Genomic DNA, 21752 nt, shown 5'->3' on the forward strand with positions numbered 1-21752 from the left:
CTGGTCCACTGGCGCCCAGTGCACAGGCACCTGCTCTGGCCCCACTGCCAGTCTGACTCAAACCTGCTTCTCACAAATCCCAGGCGACTCTCAAGCCCGTTGGGTGCAGAGCTCTGCTCCTGCCTACCAGCTCTCACTAGAACGTTCAACCTCAAACAGTGTGCAAACTGCAAATGGCTTGTATTTGAGAGTCAGACACACACAATGATCTGTTTCTCCAGACTGCTTTGCTTCTAATGCTGTGGCTCAACAGAGGCCCGTACTTGTCTGCCGTGTGGTGCAGACACACAGGACACACTGTGACTGGATGCTTGGTCCTCAGCACTGAGGCCCAGAAGGACCACGAGAGCTTTAGGAGGCGGGTCCTGGGTATGAGGCACTTGTCCTGCACCCCTGGCAGTGACCCTGGTGTTTGGGGTTAGGGCTGCTGTAGATGGAGTGAGCCTTGTCTCTCCTATCTCACCGTTCCTGGCGCAGGATGTAACCAGTGCAACTAAGCACGCTCTGCGGCCACTGTCCCCACGGTGCTGCACAGTCAAGGTCAGCACCGTTGCAGATCCACACCCTGAACCTCCAAAACTGGGACCTAAGTAAACCTCTTCTCTTCCTAAGCAGGCTGAGTTGGGTGTCCCATTACAGTAACGAAAAGCTGAACATACAGTCTGCGTTTAACTGTCTACAGAAAACCTTTCATAAAATTATGAATCTTAGCCTCTTGCACCGCACATCATTAGAAGCAACAATCACTAGATTTTCTATAAACTTCTACAAAACCCTTAAAATGTCAACTACTCAAAGCCGTGAGCTGTGTCTGTTATTTTTTGTTATTAAGAAAGACTACAGTGCCTCAGTACACAGTAGCAATGCTGTATTTACTAAACAAATATATGAAAGAATAAAAAAACTATCATCTGGACTCCCACTTAGTACAGTGGACCCTTGAGTTATGACTGGCCTCACATACAAAAAACTTGGGTTATGACTGGAATTTTGGTTTTAACTTACAGCTGAAGTCTTGAGTTACGACCCAAATGCTGGCCACTTGTGTGGTTGTAAACAAAGACTCACAGTGTGTATGTAAGTGTACGTAAGTGTCAGTGTGAACCCAGATGCACATTTGTGGATGCAATTTCAGTCAGTGCTTTATATAATTGCTACAGTTACTGCTATCAAAATGGCCCCAATAAAGCTAGAAAAGAAGGTAAGGAATGAAGGGAAGGATAAAAAAATTATCAAAATAAAAAAGAAGGAAATCATGGAGAAATATGAGAGTGGCATTTGTGTGACCAATCTATTATGTACAGCATGTTGAAATCCACCATCTCAACAATCTTACAGAGAAAAAACTTGTGTAAGGAAGCTAGCATTGCTAAAGGTGTTACTCAAATTAGTAAGTCACAATCACCAGTGTTAGGGTAGAAAGGCTATTATTAGTGTGGATAAATGAAAGGCAGATGCCAGGTTATATACCCTGAATCTATAATTTGTGAAAAAGCTAGGGCTATAAATGCAGATCTCGTAAAGGATAATCTATCAGCAAGTGATAATATGAAACATTTTGTGCCAGTAAGGGTGATTTTACAATTTTAAAGCAAGCACTGGGGTTCACAGCATAACTAGGCATGGTGAAGCAGCCAGTGCTGATAAAAGGGCTGCTGAAAATTACAAGCACCACTTTGAAAAGATGACACAGAGAAATGGCTTTTGCTCTCATCAAGTTCTCAACTGTAATGAAACTGGCCTTTTCTGGAAGAAAATGCCCAGGAGAACGTACATTACCCAGGAAGAGAAGAAAATGCCAGGCCACAAGCCTATGGAGGATAGGCTAACCTTACTGCTATGTGCCAATGTGAGTGGCGACCTCAAGATAGTCTCTCTGAGACCCCCAGAGTGTTCAGGAAACATAAAGTCAGGAAGAATGGGCTAGGGGTCATGTGGAGATCTAATGCAAAAGCCTTGCAACAAGAGTACTTTTTCTTGAAGGGATAAGGGAGGCTTTCTGTCCTTCTGTTAAGCAATATCTAGAGAACAAAGGTTTACCACTCAAGACTCTCCTTATCATGGACAGTGCTCCTGCTCACTCATGAGATTTGAAAGAATAACTGGCTGAAGAATTCCCATGACTTTCAGTCAAGTTCCTCCCACCTAATACAACTCCTCTACTGCAGCCTATGGACCAGCAGGTTATAGCTAACTTTAAGAAGCTATACACAGGGCCAGGGATTTAGCTCAGTGGTTTCGCTGCCTGCTGCGCAAGCGCAAGGACCCAAGTTCGATCCCCAGTACCAAAAAAAAAGAAGAAGCTATACACCAAGAAACTGTTCCTGAAGTGCTTCCAGATGTTATCAGACACAGATTCAACCCTTAAAGAGTTCTGGAAGGAACATGACAACATCCTTTCCAGTGCGGGGTTGAGAAATCCTGGGCCAATGTCTCTAAGACACTGAGATCTGCCTGTAAGAAAGTATGGCCTTAAATTATACAGGAGAGAGACTCTGAAGACTGTGTAGAGGAGCCCAAACCTTCAATTGACCCTGAAGTTGATGACACTGTCACTATAACAGAGCCCACAGGCTTTCAGCTAGACAGTGGTGATGTTGAAGAACCAGTAGAGGAACACTCAGAGGAACTGTCTACAGAGGAACTTCAGCAACTTCTGGCTGAGCAACAGAGAATGGCAGCAGAGGAGCTTTCTGATGAGGAAGGGGAATATCAATAATCAGTGCAGCAAAGTTCTTTTTCTGAAAGAAAGGAAATCCTGGAAAAATGGGCAGAGCCACAAACATTTGTAGAGAAGACCCACCCAGCCAGAGAAATAGGCAATCGTTGCATTCACTTGCTTAATGACAATGTCACATCATACTAAAGAACAGTGTTAAAGAAAAGACAGAAACGGACAACCTTAGACTAGTTTTCAGTTCTGAAAAGGTCGAGACCTAGTGAGCCAGAAGCAGGTCCCAAGTGGGCTACAGACTCTCCCAAGGACAGAAAGGACACCAGAGAGCCAGATTCCAGACAGTCTCATGGAAGGGGCCTCTCCTTCCAAACAATGACCACCTTCCATTCATCCTCCCTTCCTGCAAGCCAAAGACATCAACTTGAATGGTGAGTACAGTATGAAATTGTTGTTTCTGGTAAACTAGGCACATTTTATAACTTTTTGGTGAGTACCCTAGGAAAATTATTGGTGTTTCTAGTGAATTACACACATTACAACCCTTTTTATTATGAAAAAGAGGGGTGCTCTGGGAGGTCTGGAACACATTATGGGTATTTCCATTATTTCTTATGAGAAAAAAAGAATCTTGACTTAAACCAACTTGAATTACAATCAGCCCTCGTGAACAAATTGAGTTCCCGCCAAAGGTCTACTGTGCAGGACTGTAATCAGCATCTCATATACATTGTTCCTCATCCTCACAATGATCTTTAAAAGGCAGCAACTGGAGCTGGGGATTTAGCTCAATGGTTCCGCCACCACCTGCCTCATAAAAGGCAGCAACTGGAAACTCAAAGAGGGAAAGTACTTGATCCAACTCCACAAAACTCACAGAACCACTGAATTTAAAGTCAGGGCTATTTGGACTCCGAATCCTGTGGGCTGGACTTGTCCAGCATTCTGAAAACAGGTAAATATCACAATCCTCTGGAAGCTTCTAAAAAACAGCTTCCTGCTTCTGAGTACACCTTTTTGTACTGTTCTGATTCTAATATCATGATGTCTTATATATTCATAAAATACAAAAGTAAACAAACAAATAATACCAGGTGGAACCGACAGCTGAACACACAAAAAACACACAATCCTGACTATATCACAACTGAATAACAGAAGCATACTAAATGAGTAGAGAAGGGCTAACTCTGGATGACACTGTTTCGCTGTGTGTCCTAAAGTTATAGAAGAAAAGAACTGTACACAAACAGTCTGTCTAATCAGTAAGGTGTTTCTCACAGCAGTACAGACTAGCGACTCTGAGCTACCTCTGGCAGGGTTTCTCAACTTGGCACCGTTGGCATGATGGGCCCTGTAATTCCCTATGGGGAGGCCATCTGCACTGCAGGACACTCAGGAGCACTCTTGGCCTCCATCACTAGGTGCCACTAACCTCCTCCCAACCATGACAGACACCAATAATGTTTTCAGACACTGGGAAATGTCCCGAGTGACAAAACTGCCTCCAGCTGAGAACTGATTTGCATGGATGACAAGTTTAAACAAGTAGGAAATATGTTATAGACACTGACTGCCGGGTTTCCCACTGCTGGAGAAAGGGGGCACGGTTAGAAGAGAGCCCTGTCCTGTTAGACTGGAATGGAGTTAATCAGATGGATACTGACACCAGTGCATGTGTGCATTCGCTAGCGCTTACATGTACGACTGTGAGCTCTGCCACTCAAAGGCCCTAAAAGCAATGTCAGTCATGCAGCAAGTATGGCAAGGAGCACAGCTGGCACCCAGATCTGGGTTTCTAAGAATCACTCCTCAATACAGAGCTGAGCAGGGCCGGGGATTTAGCGCAGTGGCGCCACCGCCTGCCTCACAAGGGCAAGGTTCCAAGTTCGATCCCCAGTACCAAACAAAACAAAACAGCTGTGCAGGTGAAATACAGCCTGGACCACCTGCTGGTGCCTTACAGTGTCCAGGTGATGGGGGAAGACGTGCAAAGGACAGAGATGCCAACTCAAACGCCCTCCAGAGGCCAAAAATGGAACAATCTGAGCAACAAAATAAACTAATAATAGGCATTTGGGCTGTTTCCAAATTTTAGTTACTACAGATTGTGCTGCTATGAACATGGGTCCACATAGCCCAATTGCCAATCAACTGGAGACTGGATATAGAAAATGTGGGGTTTTTTATAAAATGGAGTACTACTCAGCCATAAAAAATGAGAAATTAGAGACATTTATAGCTAAATGGATCCACATTGAGGCGACACTCTTAAGTGAAATAAATAGGACTCACATGTGTAAATACCGAATCGTTTCTCTAGTGTGAGAAACTGAAAGTGTAAATAAGGACTAAAAGGTACAATAGATAATGTGAAATAAGAAGAACAGGAGCAAAGGGGAAGGGGAAGGGGAAGTGGGAGGGGTAGGGGAAAGGAAAGAAGGGAATGGAATTAATATGAGAAAATGAAAAAATGGAAACAAAGTCTTTGTAAATAGGGAGGGATGGAGGGGTTGAAGGGAGGGCAGGGGAATGGGGAAAAAATAAGAACCAAGATGGATTATGCAAAGGTGCAAATTTCCAATGATGAATGTCACTATATTATATACCTAAATTGTACCAATGATTAAAATGAATAACAGATAATGTGAAATAGGAAGAAAAGGTCCAAAGGGGTAGGGGAAAAAAATGAAAGGAAAGGAAAAATGATGAGAAATGGAAAAAATGGAAACAGAGTCTTTGTAAACAGGGACGGATAGAGAGGGAGAAGGAGTGCAGGGAATGGGGAAAAAATAAGAACCAAGATGCATCATGTACAGGTACAAGTTCCCAATGAGAAATGTAAATGTATTGTATACCTAAAATGTACCAATAAAGGAATTTTTTTAAAGTTAAAAAAAATTAATAATACTAACACATTAAAATGATGGATTAAAGTAAGTATTCACAAGGCCACACTGACATAAACAGATATGGCAGCTTCCAAGTTATCCAGTGTAGAAAGAATGGTGGAAACGGGAAAGTCACGTCAGGCAAGTAGGGTGGTGGTTATTATAGGAAAGAATCCTCAATGGATGGTAAAACTAGGAAGTCAAAGTTTGAGGAGCAACAGGCTATGTGCATAACCCTGCAGTGTCTCCCCACGAGATGCGCCCGAAGGGAAAAGAGTGGCTCTTCTCTGCAGAGTAAGCGCTGGGCAGACCCCTTAGCAAGCATCCAGGTTAACATCCGCAGTGAGACGCTCGACATCGATTGGGCACCCACGACACCACCCCTGTAGGAGGCCCAGCCAAAAGGCACAGCCTGGGTCTCAGATCCAGTGGTCACCATCTAGTGACAGCCAACTGCAGGACAGTCAGAGCCTCTTGGCGCAGTGGCCTCTGTGCGCGGGGAAGGTGTGTCTGGCACTGGCCGCTGTCCACAGATGCAGCATGCATGAAACTATCCTCCCAATCAGTTCAACTGGCCCGGGAGTCTTTGTTACACTGAGGTTACACGTACTGTATTCTAAAGGCTCGTGTAATTACACTCTTAAAATTTTACTAGTCTTTCCATGTGATAGATCTTTATATTCCTTCTGAAAAATTTCCTTTCTAAAAATTTCTCTTGTAGCTTCTCTAATATTTTTGCTCTTCACTGTGTATTTCTAAACATTTATACAGATTTATTCTGCTGTTTAATATATTGTTAATTGTCAAAATTTTTTCCAGTAGGTTTAGCCTGCCATAACAAAATAAGGAATTTATGTAACGCTATCATAAAATGCTTCCTTTCTTTGTCAAATTCCATGGAAAACCAAATCAGAGAAATGGGAAATGGCAAACCATACACTCTAGATAGAAGTTTTAAAACTGGCACAAAAGAAACAAAGAATATTCTTCTCTAGTCATTCATAAAAGTACAGTAACAAAACTTTGGTCCCTTCAAATTAACCTGCAAATTTACAGTATTTCTTTTTTCCCTAGACAGAGACTTTTCAATCTAGTGCAGAGAACAGCCACCAAACTTTAATTTCCTTCTTCTTCCCCCATTGTATTGGAGTTCTTCTAAATATCTGCCATTCCCAGACTACTAGAGTAGAAGAGGGACCCCTCCTTTGTAATGCAAACGGCCAGGACACCCCAAGAGTGAAACAAAATTCTCTTGCCTCATAGGAAGAATTTAACTGAGAGGCTGAACCTTGAAAGATGAGACAACATTGTTGAAAAATAAAGTGATTATTCTTTTTAACCTATAATTATTTTATTCTTGATTATCTCACAACTTGAAGACACATGATAAATAGACATAATGAAAAAATTGAGATGGAAATCAAGTAATTCCTTATATGTTCATGGAATATTTCTTTAAAGAGCTGTCAAATTTTCAATTCAATAGAAAATATCCACTATCCTTATAAATGTTAATTGTTAATATCCATACCTCTCCCCACCTTAAAATTTCCCTTTTATGTCTAGTCTTTACTACCTTTGTAAGTGTTCTGACTCAAAACAATAGTCTCATGTTACATGTACATGTTGGATACACAAACATTCACATACATAAATTGGTATTTACTCAATAATTTGTTCTATTCTGTTCTTTTTAAAATAGAAGTGTATCTTTTATCTCCTCCAAATATACAATTAATGATTGCTAAGACAATGGTTTTCCTTTAAACCAAAGCTAACAGTATACACAGCTGCAAAAAGCTTCAAAAAACCATAACAACTGAAAATGATGTGTTGCTGACTCTACAATTGCAAACTCCACCTACCACAAACAGGCCTTTGCCAGTTGAGTCCATGAGGAAGTCATGGAAGGGAAGAGAAACCAACATCACTCAGAGAGCAACTACAAGCCACCGCATCAATAGTTCAAAGGGTCCTGACAAGTTCAGCTTGGGTTTCTAGGCCTGAAAGGGTTCTCAAAGAACGAACTGGGCCAGGGATTTAGCTCAGTGGTGCCACTGCCTGCCTCGCAAGCACAAGGTCCCGAGTTTGATCCCAGGTACCAAAAAAAAAAAGAACAAGTTAAAACCTATTTTTCTACATACTGAACACGTTTTCTGTAACCCTTCCGATGCATTTAGGGTGACAACCCACCAAGTTGCATGCAGTCTTCTTTCTCTACATAGGAAAGCCACACTTTCTACCAAACCATCTTTATTCTCAAGTAGTTCAATGAAAATGGAAAGCTACCCTCCTCAAAAACACTAAGATAAATAGCCTTCCCATGGAAAAGGAGCCTGCTACAGAGTCCTGAGCAGACTGCACTCTCTAGCACTGAAGGTCACTGGAGAAGTGATTTTAAGTAAATAATGTTCACTTCTCTCTGCTTACAATAGCAGCACGCGCATGCTGAAGGAAAGTGGGACCACACAGGAAAGCACAATTGTGAAATAACAACCACCTGTGATCCTGAAGCCCAAACACCCTCTCCGCCCTGAGGTCTGCGCCGTATTTCAAATCTCCTTTTATGCCCTCCCCCTGGACCGTAAAGTCACACCCAGGCAAGGGCAATGCTGCCAGCTCTCACTGTGCTCCACTGCTCGGACTCACACATCCAAGCACTGCAGAAGTTGTTCTACGTAAGCGATTTGGTCCTGACAACAAACTGGGGAGAGGCATCATCCCCATCTTGTAGATGAGTGACAAGCCCAGAGAGGGAAACTGACTTGGTCCAAAGCCAGAGTCAAGAAAAAGCCGGGACTGTACAAACTCATGGCCTGATTGCAGGGTTGGTCTCTCCTCCCTCTCCCTCTCCCTCGCCTCTCTCTCTCCTTCTCTTTTTACAACATGTTCACATAGCTATCCTGTGCACAGTGTTTCAAACATAAAGGAAATGAAGAGCCTAATATGAATACCCATGTGCCTGCCCCAGCGTGATAAAATCTTCACACTGCTTTTGTTTTTTAATAAAATATTACATGTAGAATGGAGTCTGTGCCCTGTGGAATGTTCTGGGATCGTACTCTTTATCCTTCCAAAGAGGTAACTACCATCCTGGCTCTGTGGGCTCATCCATGCATATCTGACAGCGATTCCCACACATGTACCCATAAACACTGCGTGTACTGTTTGTGTTTTCAAGCTTTATAGAAACCCTAGCAGGTCCCATCTAGCACTCTGCAGCTTCTCTTGGGCTCAATGCTGTCTGAGAAGTTGGTTCATACACAGCTCTACTTTTATTCTTCGTAACTGCCGGAGTTGATTCCACAGCCTGAAGACCTTCGGATGCTTCACCTGGCCCTTGCAGAGACACATGCAGCCCACCCAGCACTTTGCCGTCCCCAAGAGGCACCTTGTGATGCGTGTCTCCTCGTGCATACGCGGGAATCACCAGTGTGGGTCACGAGGGAGAGAACCTGCTGGAACAGGACTGTGTGCACAGAAAACGGCAGCGGCTCACCCCGAATTCTCTCACCGTCCATCCTCTCCTTACCCCATCCACAGAAACAGTAAAGTCTCAGAGTTTCCTTTGGCCAGATAATTATCTAATTTTCTCTTAAGAGCTGTAATATTAGATGAAAAGTTAACTTCAATGGCTTCATTATAAAAAGCTAAAAAAGACTGACAAGAATAAATCCCTCTGCTTTTCTTATTGTTTCATCATGCACAATTCATTTTTATTTATTTTGGGCCATGTTTTTCCCAGCAGTAGGCTTGAACCCAGGGCCTTGCTCGTGCTTGGCAAGTGCCCTACCACTGAGTCACATCCCCAGCCCCTGCCTTGTTCTTCTGTTGCCTGAATCAGCTCATCTTAAAGTTGTCATTAGCTTTTACATTAGACACTCCAGGGTTTCTGCAAGCTTTATTAGCCCCTCAGAGTGAAGGAATTTCCTTGTGAACTGAAGGTCTTGGTTACAAAACAGAAATATTAATTTGGTGCTATTTGAATAATAAAAAAGGGAGAATTTATAGCAAGAAGGGCTGATTATAACACATACCTTAACCAGGAAAGGGGTTAGTACTTGTTTTCCCCATTCCAAATATGTACACTCAAATTGTTACTATATTTTTCTCACAATTTTTAGCTTGCCTAGTTCTTAGATTTTATATGAAGAACACCTTTGTTAGTGCTCTGTGAAACCTATGACTAACACATTCCCAGCAAATATTTACATCCAAAAATATTTTTCTTTTATTAGTACCTACGATTTAAAACAAACAACCTCTTAGGACCAGACGCATCGCTTTGGAAAATTACAAGAACATTAACACTTACTTGAAGTTACCCAAGGCTTAAAGGTGTTACAACTTATACAGACTCACAAAATGCAAAGAGTTTATTTCTTCCCTTTTAAATAAAAACAGTAACTACATTGAGCAATTCATCTCTAGGCAAAAGGATGGGTCCAGTCTTACTAAATCAAAAGGATGATGACCGTGCTTTTTCTAGGGAAACATGTCCCTCTCTCACTGGTGAATATCCTAACTTTAGTCAGCTTACTGTTAAATAAGAGATTTCAGAAATAAAATATGATGAAACTGTCCAAAAGACTATGGGTCCATGAAAACTTTCATGCTAGGGAAAACACATCCACAATTCATCCTCTGGGCCGGGGATTTAGCTCAGTGGTTCCAGCTCCTGCCTCCCAAGCACAAGGCCCTGAGTTCAATCCCAGGTACCAAAAAAATAAACAAATAAAATAAAATAAAATTCATCCTCAAACTCTCCTTTCTGTACACACATCATTGCAAGAGCTCCAGAGTCCGGAAAACTGGCAGGATGGAGTCAATCTGTGGCCAGATCATTTATGTTTTTCTTCCTTTGGGAAATTCTATTAGCTGATATCACTGTTTTAAGCTCATTTTTAAAAAGCATAAAAAACTATAAATGGATTTTAATTTTTATTATGTCTCTTTAATAACAAAAGTAATAGATGCTTACTGTAACATATTGAATAATACAAAGATAAATGGAGAAAAAAGTGAAAATTCTCTCCCAAATCCTACTTTGTGAATAATTTATGTAACTAGTCTGACTCTTCCAGGTTCATTCAAATATGTACAAACGTAGCATCTATAAAATATGCACATGCAAACACATACGTATGCATACACACACGCAGGGTTTTACTGTCCGTGTTGTAACCACTCTGCAACTTGGCTTTTTGTCAGGGCTGTGCCGTCTACTCAGCAGACACAGAGTTAACCCGAGTCCTTACTATCTGCAAAGCCACCGCACATATCACTACAGCACCATTTATTTCCTTCTTCATCATGCTCCTTGCCCTTGAGAGGGGTCAGGCCCTTTTCAAATCTTTGCTAACAACCTAAAACCCCCTTCCTTTTAGATCTCCCTTTCACTAACTCCCTCTGCAACAGGCAAGCTGGCCTGAGCAGAGAGAGAAGAAGAAAGCTTATTTTAAGTATTTCCCCAATGATCCATATGTTAACATATGCCACTGACTAGATAAACCTGCACCAAGACACGGACATTCTGTATCAAACTGCAGTGAGAAGCCAACTATTCACAACAAAAGTACAATGGAAAGTGAATCGTAAAAACCCAGGCTCCACCTCTGGCTTTGCCACTCACACCCCGTGACACGGACAAGTCACCTCACTGCTTGGCAGCCCCTTCCTCCTCTGCTTCACGAACTGCTGGAGCTAGAGAATCGCTCAAGTCCCTCCGCACTTGAAGCCGTGGACTCCGCACTGAGGAACACATGCTCCCTTACGAGGGACAGCCCCAGAGGGTGAGACCTCTAAAAGAGCCTTTGTCTAGCTCACACAAAGGGCTTACTAACAAATTAACAGTAAGAGCAACATACAAAAAAAACACGAGAACAATGAGAAAGCAAAGTGTTTAAGTACCTCCACAAGAGCACCTTAATAGCCTATTTACCAACAAACAATGGTAACCACAACCACAAGGGTCAACTCATTGAAACTGTGCATCTAAAAATCCCTTGCATTTGGCTTAGTTCTAATTATTACATATCTTGAAAATAATTAATTTTCTGTTAAAACTACAGAAGTGATAAATGGCCATAAAGTAGGCAGTGCTCTAAATCTGCTTTAGTCCAGATCTGGATTAAGTTCTTCTTCTGTAAAATGAAGAAGTAAACCAAAAGCTTCTAAGAATCACTAATTCATTCAGAAGATCTTTCCTGAGCAATGTGCAATGAGCCACAGACCCTGTGCTTCATACTAGGGCTAGTTGGTCTACAGCCCAGCCTAGCTGGTGTAATTCTATGGTTCTGCAACTCAGATAGTTTTCTAGTTTAGTCTCGCCCTCCCCATAACCAGACTGAATTTAGTTAACTTTTGTTATACATCTTTTAAAAGATTCATACATCATTTTTGTAAATATTCTACTACATTCTTAAAGACTGAAAAGAACATTAGTTTTCACTTCAACTGGCAAAGAAGCTTGCCAAATTGCAAAATTTATAGGAAAGGAATGAAAATGAACTATTTGATATCATAACTATTCATAAGTGATATTAAAACACACCTGCACTTTAAATTGCCTAATCTTCACCTTAAAAATACACAAAGAGGAATGAAACATAAAGCTGTCCCAAGAACACCAGGTACTGATCACTCTACAGAGGCCCAGTGCTCCTCTAAAAAAGAATGACAATAAAGGAAGGCCCAGAAAAGGCCAGGAGGAGGAAGGAGCAGAGGGCAGGAAATGGCACCTGCTGAGCCAACAGCACCTGGAGAAGGCCCCTGCTCTGCTCCGCCTCCCATCATTCTTTCCCTCAAGGGGCGAAGCAGCAGCAGGGAGAGTCAGACAGGGACCCACGGAGCCCCACGGAGCCCAGGTGGCCCTGCGTCTTTCCGGAGCCCCTGTCCCTTGGTGACTTTCACCAGTTCTCACCTGGCCCCCGCCTTAGGGCCTGCACTCCTGGAAGAAGCTGCTGCCTGGCCAGAAAGGCCCACAGCAGGCTTCAGTGGAGGCTCCTGGAGAAATGGAACCCAACTCTGGCTGCCTGGAACTAGGCCGAGGCAAGTGTGTGTGTGTAAAAATCAACGACCTGAGGTTGATGCCTGAACACTTTCTATTCATGGGGAAACCGATAAGGCGCAGGGAATCCATGATATGGCACCACCACCGTATCCTACACAAAAGTAACTTTAATGATATTCTTCAGATTTTAACCCTAAATGTCTATACTTAAAAGACATTACTGTATAGAACTTTGTTCTAAAACCTAATCTGGGAAAATACTATTTGTACCAACTGCCATTTTAGTTCTTTTTCTTTAAACAGAAAAGGCTTTTAAGACCTAAGTCCTTTATATGTTTTGGTTTTTTAATTCATTTTCAAAAGACCCACTCCCTCTTTTAAGTATGAAGAAGAAAATTTAAAATAAATGTTTCTGTATAGAGTTTAAAAAGCCATGCTGGAGAAAACTGTCCTTAAAACAAAAAATAATTCCCAGCCAATTTTGAAAAAAATCTTACTAAATATAAAACTAACTCCCTTTCCTTTCCTACTCTTCCTACTTTTCTGTTAGTATGAGAAATTATACATTATGAATTCTATACCAGAAGTTTCATTGTATGTATTGTTTAAAATATTTCAGGTTGGCCTGCCTCACAAGCACAAGGTCCAGAGTTCGATCCCCAGCACCAAAAAAATAAAATATTTTAGGTTATAAAGAGAAAAAGCAAACCCAGAGAACCATAGTTTTTATGCATGAAATAAGTGCTTAGATTTAATTATATCAGAGAGAAAAATAGACCACATTTCCAGAAGATTCAAGAAAAAAGAATCGACTTCAAGAAGTACCGCCATTAATGGCTGTCCGAAATTGTAAATCTATAACCTTTGAGGTCATAGGTGAATGAAACCCCACTGTTTCTCTCCAGATTGCTCACAGAGTTAACAATGTAATTTGGGAATGAGTCTTAAGGTTATCAGAAATTTCTCCTCACTGGCTCCTAAGTTACCTTCGGGCCTTCTTGTTTAGAGCAGCTTAATAACAAGCAGCAGGGAAGTGGAAATTCTTTCTGTCTGGCAGCAGGAGGCTTAGGAAGAGAACTCAGATGAAGAACATATCTCACCTCACCAGAGCTGACAAATGTGAAAAATCGCCAGCCAAACTCCGCAAGCTACAATTTTTACAATTAGAAATGCTGAAATCTTTTCAGTAGTGCTGCCTATATCTGGGTTTTCTTAAAAGCAAAAACAAAGGGACTACTTTTCTTATGGAGTGCCTTTATTCTTGTTTTATTATTTTTTCTTATTGGTAAAAGGCTATACTGCTCATATAATTGAATTATTTTTCAGATTCATGCTTTCACTGATCGAAAGCAAGAGTATTCATATAAAGTCAGATCTCATATGGGTGGAAAGTAAAAACCAGGCCTGAGTGTGGAGCTCCAATGGCAGAGCTTGAGCAGCACACTTGGGGTCTGGAGCTCAGTCCCCAGCACCAAAAATAAAAAAGGAAAACAAGGGAGATCTGGCAAGAACAGAACAGTTCCTTCGAGCAAGCTGTCCTCAGTGCTGCTCTGTGCCAAGCACTGGTCTTGCTGTTCCCTTGCTCACCCTTCACAGGCGTAAATTATACATTTATCACACAGCGCTGCATCAGGGAAAGACGGCAGAGATACAAAATGATACTCAGAAGGATTTTGTCACTGTTGGCAACAAAAGTTACAAATACTGTGGAAAAAAACTACAACGAATCCTAGGACCCGGCTGGAACTGGAATAATCACTATGAAGTCTTGGTTGAATATGGATGAAGCCAGGGTATGCACCTCTACACATTCACAGACTTCCTAGCTGGATCCCTGAAGGGCTCTGCATGCCCAGATCAGTAGCAATGCCCACGCCAAGCACTCAACTGTAAAACACCCAGGAACCAGAGCACCTTAGAAAAGAGCTGAGTCCAGGGCTGGGCCAAGAAAGTACAAATGAACTCAGCACATCCTGCTATACTGATAAAGGCAAGATGTTCTCAAAAAAAGGAAAAGACAAAGAGGCAATTTGCAAGGGCTCCCAATGGCCAAATCTGAACTTAAGCATCAAATACTTAACGACAGAAGTAGAATGTACTGTACTTCTTAAGTAAGGATCTATGCATTCAGATGAATGCACGAAAAAACGAAGATGAGAAGGAAGAGCTTCCTCATAGTCAAATGCCAACTAATAAATATGGAAGGGTGCATAATGGAGACCAAACTACTGGAGGAAGGTGGGTGGGGAACAAGGTGTTTACAGCTCCAAAGCAATTCCCTCCAACTTATGTACAAATCACAAAGGAACAAGCAGCACTGGGCGAGGGCAAACCCTGAGGGCAAGACTGGCATCGCTGGCTCCTGCGCTTCCCCAGAGAAGCCCACAGTGGCCTTCCTTCCCTGCTCTGCCTGCCAAGCCCCACAGCACAGGAGGAAGAGGACGCCAGACGAAGGAAACTCTTCAGATAAGTGACCCCAGCTCTTCAAAAGACGCTCAGGTCAAGAACAAAAAGACTGAAGAATTGTCCAGATGAAAGAAGCCAAGTGCAGTATCGAAATTGATTCTCAAATGACTCAGAAAAACAGTATACACATATGAACTCATAAATGATAGGTAAACCTTGGTAAATAGTCTGCAGAATTTCTCTGTGCTGATCTGGTAACTCTTAAATTTGAAATCATATCAAAATACGAAATATACAGGATGGTTAATCCCTCCTGGATTTGCTGTTCTGTCCACAGCTAAGGTTTCGCCCCCTTCCAGGCTGGACACAGTGCTGGGCGCAGACCCCTCCTGCCAGGGCCTCCCAGCCCTTGAAGCGCTGACTCCCCTCTGCAGAGGCTGCCAGGCCACTTCAGGAGGGAATGTAGTGAAGAGCACAGAGCTTCTCCCCCTGGACTGAAGTTATACAATAAACACTCTCTAAAACCAGTCTCCTGGGAAACAGGATTTCTGCTTTAGAAACTATGTGACCTCTTAGATAATTTAAGGGGGAAATGTAACTTGCATTATTAATCTCAAATGTTACTTTAATGAGAAATTAATCATTTTTTGAACTGATTTTAAAGAACACTAAGATGATATAAGAAATAACAAATGAGAGAGCTGGGGATTTAGCTTAGCGGCACCAGGTCCAGCCTGCCTGGCAAGTGCAAGGTCCTGAGTTCAATCCCCAGTTTCACACACAAAAAAAGAAATAACAAATGAGAGAGCATTTAACGCTGGAAACAGTGGTAACACTTAGGGAAGAGGTAGATACAGACACATAAAAGGGTAGAACTGAAGAAATATACTGAGTTACTATCACTTGTTGAATCCTTATGAATAGCAAAGTTCTTACATTATGACCAGATTGTATTTTTTTGGGTTTTTTTTGGTACCGGGGATTGAACTCGGGCTGTTGCGCTTGTGCAGCAGGTGGTGAAACCACTGAGCTAAATCCCCGGCCCCTAGATTGTATTTTTGAAAGGAAATGGCAGCATCACGCAAAAGTGAGGCAGAAGCAACACCAACGAACATATTGCACTGCCTCAGTTCTGAGTTCGGTACCTGCTTTACCTCAGTTAAGGTGCACAACCTCGACTACACTGGGACAACTGCATTCCCACGGTGCAGCTGAGGAGTCTGGGATTCACGAGTGGCTTCGTTTAACCCAAAAGCCACGCTGCGAAACACTACACAATCTCCTCCGCAGAGCACAGTGAGAGGCATGTCAATCAACACCTGAGACAGCCACTGAGAAAGCAGGAAGCACACCGGTAATCTTCAGCTTCACGAGCCTGGGACAGCACGGAAGCCTTACTAGACTCTCCTGGTTAGAAAGGGAAGTCACCACGGCACAAGCCAGAGGAGACCAGAGGGCAGTGGAGGCAGCAAAAAGAGGCCCTGTCTTGGGGAGAGCCACTACAGTGGCAGGTGCAGCCTCAGGTAGGGAAAGACGTGGCCCAGGGCTATGAAATGCTGCAAGTTTCTGTTTTCACCAAAGCAACACATGTTCAGGATTAAAAGCCCCACCTTTCTCAGCAGTCACCTCCACCTACTTCAGGCCCTAACTGCTTTCTAAGCCCTAACAGTGCTAGCACTACATGACTTCCTGTGACAGGTGCTATGGGTTTCCCCCTCTGTCAGTATGGTGGTCATCCCACAATTGTTGGTTAAATTATTTGGTGTTTTACATTATCATGGCTAAATACTGTTCCCACCTGAATCACTTAAACAATGATGACTGAATTTCCTTTCTTGAAAAAAGTTTCCAATTAGCTGCACTTTTTAAAAATTGCTTGTTTTTTCTATGCATCTTTCTCTATATATGATACGTGGATAATTTCAGTCAAAATACTTGAGAATCTAGCCAGGTGTGATGGCACACATCCATAGTCCCAGCTACTCGGGAGGCTGAAGCAGAAGGACTGAAAGTTCAAAGCCACTCTGGGTAACTCAGTGAGACTCTGCCTCAAAATAAAACAATAAAAAGGGCTGGCAATGTAGCTCAGTGGTACAGCACTGCTGAGAATGAGCTCTAACTCCAGGAAAAAATATGTATATGTATACATGAGAATCAACAATAGACACTGAATAGTGAACAAGACCAACAACATGTCCCTCACCCTCACCGAATTTAGGGTTCAGACTGGGCGAACAATATTCCTCCACTCTCCCTTGAACTCCTATTAGTCAACTGACAGCCTAGCTCCCCACTAATTGTATGTTCTTCTGTCTCTCATCTCCTTTTTATTTCCCTTTCCCTTCTCCTTGCTTTTAAAAAAGTCTACCTTTTGGAAGATAGTCTCAATTTTATCTCCCAGGCCTTATTCTCAATCTTCTGAACACCCGGAAGCTTTTATTTGGTCTTCAAACAATCCCACCCAGAGTACCCTGGTGCGCTTTCATAGATACCTCACCTCCTCTTCTTTCCTCTGAGGATTTTAACTACCGGGTTTTGAAATGTCTTTTGCTCTTTCCTGTATTTTGCCCCTCTGGGTTCGTGCTCCAGACCTTCCCGCGTCTGCTCGAGTCCGAGCGTGAGGGGACGGACAGGAGCAGCAGCTACTCGAGGACAAGCAAAGCGCGGGAGCCTCACCACAGTTGCGGGACGAGGCAGCGCCCTGCTCTCCCGCGCCGGCGCCACTGCTCTTGCTTCCCGGCAGTGGCACCTCCGCCCTCTAGCACACGGCCGTTTGTGGGCCAGGGGCGGTGAGGAGCCCCCGCCAGTCCTGAGGCAGAGGGGAGGGGAGAGCACTCCAAGCACGGGCGCAGATTTGATCCTGCGGAAATGCAGGTCACACCGCCTTAGTTACCCCAGCTCGCTCTGGGCCCTCGCTTCCCCCAGGGCCCCTGCTCCACTGTGCAGGCTCGGCCTCCTGGCCCCGCTCCCCGCCTCTCCTCCAGTCAGGACGGGGCTCGCTGGGTCTGTCTCTATCACTACTGTGCACCCCACACTACAGCTGCTGTCCTTAACAGCAGGCAGAGGAGCTCGGAGGTGCCGCTCGGGAAGGGCACCTGAGCGCGTGGAGTGGGAGCGCACCCAGACATCTCCCCTCCTGCTCTCATCCGCCTGGCTCGACCCCCTGCACAGGTGCTGGCGGTGCCTTCGGTGGCTTTGGGGGGTGCTGTCCCTCAGTGACCTTAGTGGCTTCCACCCTGCAAGCAGTAACTTCCCCGCTTCCCAAGTCTTGTTCAACTTTTCTCTCCCACTGTCCCCACCCCCCTGTGCTGCACTCACTTTAGTGGGGGGCCCCAAGGAAGGCAGGAAAGGGAGAAGAAGGAGGTCAGTCCAGCATGCTCCCTTCACTGCTACACTGCCAAGCCTGTGACCGCTCCTCTTCTGCACACCCCTGCGCTCCAGGAAGCCCCTGGTGAGCACTGCTCCCCAGCTACACTGCAGTGCTAGTCAGAAGGCCTGGCTGATGTCCCCTCTTCTGGCTCCACACTTGCGGGTCTGTGAGCCAGGCAGACCCAGCCTCCCTAGGGTGACAGCCCCTCAGGACACGGCACTCAGCAGGCTGGAAGTCACAGGAAGCTGCCGGAGGAGTGCCAGCAAACCTGGTTTCTACTCACTCATTTTCCCATTATGCTGAGTACTTTCATATTTTAAATTTCAAGAGAATAGAGCTGGACTAAAAAAAAGGAGGCCTAAAAAGGAACTAGAAGATCAGTACAAATATAAACAGCAAGTACACAGCACGTGGACACCAGATAAACCTACCACCTGCCGGCTGCCAACTATGCCCTAGGCACTTCATACCCACGACAGTATATTATTCATCTGCACACCAACTCGTAATGTATTTTCCCATTTTATAAACTAAGCTTTTAAGTGGAGATTCAGAGATCTACTGGCATAAGGTCACAGAACCAGCTGAGATTTAGAACTGTCTAAATCCAAATTCTATGATCTTTATTCTAAAGCATGCTGTGCTTAAATATCAATTGACACAAATTAAAATGTGAAATTAATCCATTTTGGGCCAAACGGTAACTACTGATAACATTTTGAATGTTCCTAAAAGTTCTATTATTACCCATAGGAATTAAATAAGCATAAAAACCTACTGTCCACTTAATTTAACTTTTTGTCCCAAAATGGCAAGTGGCATCAATGGATATTTTATAGCAGGCAACAGCTGCTTTCCGTGATACCAACTTCCGAAACTTGGAGGCAAATATCTAATACCTCCTTGTTTTTCCTTAATACTCTATTATGTGCCTGTCTTTTGCTGCATTATGTCCATCATCAAGCTCCTATCTATGCTGGCCCTAAGACAAAGCCGCGTTGTGTCATGTGGAAAAGCCCACTGTCCTCAGTGGCTGGGATCTCAGGCATATTATCACTGACTTCTCATGGGAAAGAGCAAGCACTGCCTTTCAGTTCAGAGCAAGAAAATTAAAACCAGTAAGCAGCCGTACCTGGATTAGTAACGTCTGACAGCAGCACAGCCTGGAACTATTAGTTTCATCTGGACCGGAAGGAATCCCAGCAGAGGAATTTCTGGCTGCAGCTCTATTTGCTGAAAATTTTGAGAAATTAAGCATGCAGGCCCTGCAGCCAAAGGCTTATATGATTCTAATAAAGGACTGCATGTCAGAATAAAGTCTTTCCATTTTTTTCCATTTGCATGTGAGATGAAATAAATGACAGTGATGGGGCTCAGAGTATTCACATCCTGAAGCTGCCAAACTAAATAATTTAATATCTTTTTGAATAGAAAAATCTTTTCCCTTAGGACATATTTTTCAAAATATTAAATATTGTTAGTTTAGCTCTCCTCTTGCAAGCAGCTGCAGTTTTTCTGAAATCAGAGAATGTCAGTCTTGCCTCTCCTATAATTGGAAAACAAATTCCAGTTGCATGAGGTTGGAACTTTTCAAATCACATACCTTTGTAGCCAATAAATTATAGTATTCTTAACTTTACCTTATGTGAAATTTGAATTATCCAAAATACCTTCAAACAGGCTGGGGTTAGCTCAGTGGTTCTGCCACCTGCCTCGCAAGCGCAAGGTCCCGAGTTTGATCCCTGGTACCAAAAAAAAAATAGTATAGCTCCCCAAAAATACCTTCAAACAGTAGGGAGAAAAAAATATTTTGAAATAAAGAAGCATTTCATGCTACAAAATTAAGCCAGTCTTCCCTTCAAATTTTGTTCCATTAAGTATGGAAGACATTAGCAGCCAAATGAGATTAACTGTAAAAACCAGGATGCCCTGGTCTAATGAAGACCCTGGCTTAAGAAGTGGGGGACACAGGCCTCTCCACTGGCACACAGTAACGAGCTCCACATGTAACCCACAAAGGTTAAGGCGCGGTACTGGCTACAGTGTATTGGTTTCTAGGTGGCTCTGTTCACTGTTTGCTTCCACACATATTCTTCTTCATGAAGCTAGTATATATTTTTTTCCATTTAGGTGGAAGATTTAAGATTTTGAGGGTTTTCAGATATGAATTGTTTAAACTTGTCATTTCTAGCAGGTCTTGAATAGCTTCCAAAGCCTGGGACTCAAGTGTTACAAACCCTTTCTCTCCTGTGCTCTGCAAAGGAATTCGTGCAGAAGGGCAGAGGGGGTACAGAAGGGGACACCCCAGGAAGCACAAGCAGGAGGATCCCAGCGCAGTTCGTGGGTGTGACGGGACCTCAGCAGCTGGCACACTCTCTAACGCGGGCCTTTGAAGTCCCTGCTCTTCTTCATATCTAACAGAAGCTCCCTAGCCCAGGGCCGGGCCACAGGACCCCTCTTCTTGGCAACTCTACTGCACTCCTCAGAGGAGCCCCACGAGCTCCCTGACAAGTACACAGATGATTCCGACGGAGCCAGCCCACTGCTCCAGGACATAAAGAGATGGTCAGGGTGGGGAAGCCACTCTCCTAGTTCCCAAAATCTTGTGACCCAGGCAGATGGACACAGCTACTTATCTCCTGACCGCTTGAGTTCCAAAGCACAATTCTAAGGGCATAATATCAGCCATTTACAGTGGAAATCAAAGGCCTTAGGGCTCAACTATAGGACCCCCCTCGGTCCCCCAAGAGAAAGTAGGGCAAAACCATCCATCTCATCTTTAAAGTAAGAGTCAGACAAGGTCAGGTGTATTCAAACCGTGTTTTGTAGAACCCCAAGTTCAAAGCCATCTCCGTGGGAACAGAGCTCCACTTGCTCTGACTCTGCCTGCTTAAGCAGGCACCCACAAGTCCGGGAAGGAGTTCATTCCCCTCACAGGCGTGGCCAACGTCTGTTGCTACATATTTTCGTTCTCATAGCAACTTTTTTGTTTCAAGGTATAAAACATCTCAACTTGGAGAACTGCTTCTTTTCTGAACAGCTATAAACCACAGCCTGACACCAACTTCACAATTAATACACAGAAGCAGATTAACAGAGACTAAATGAACGCAGCTAACTACTGGTAGAGGCATTCTGAAGTAAGTGTGCTGCCTGTCCCTCGTACCCTAACCCTCCCTGCACCTATTACTACTTGTGGACTTTATATGAACAGATACATTTCTTTTCTCCAGGGTAAAGATCTTTGGTAGAGGAAACACTCACTAGTTACAGCCAGAGCCCCGCACAGCCAGCCTGTGTTACACACGTGTGTGCCGCTGTATTATCCCTGCTCCAGGCTAACTGGAGTAGATCAGATGCAGGGTCTGACTGCTACCTAGCAGGGTCCAGGCCTTTGGA

At 43.6% G+C, this 21752-nt stretch overlaps 1 protein-coding gene across 2 annotated transcripts in view; it reads right to left on the reverse strand.

Moving 5' to 3' along the window:
• Positions 1-21752, reverse strand: part of Disp1 (dispatched RND transporter family member 1) — a 151619-nt gene that overhangs the window by 97231 nt on the left and 32636 nt on the right. The window contains exon 1 of one of the 2 annotated variants that reach the window (XM_087209848.1): positions 11221-21297. The exons of the other annotated variant lie outside the window; for it this stretch is intronic. The gene's annotated coding sequence lies outside the window, so the exon portion shown is untranslated. Of the gene's footprint in view, positions 1-11220; positions 21298-21752 lie in introns of those variants that run through there. 2 annotated transcript variants of the gene reach the window in all.

Source organism: Heterocephalus glaber, unplaced genomic scaffold (assembly GCF_053883595.1).
Source record: "Heterocephalus glaber isolate CG9 unplaced genomic scaffold, H.glaber_assembly_v1.0 deba00001067, whole genome shotgun sequence".
NCBI lineage: Eukaryota > Metazoa > Chordata > Mammalia > Rodentia > Bathyergidae > Heterocephalus > Heterocephalus glaber.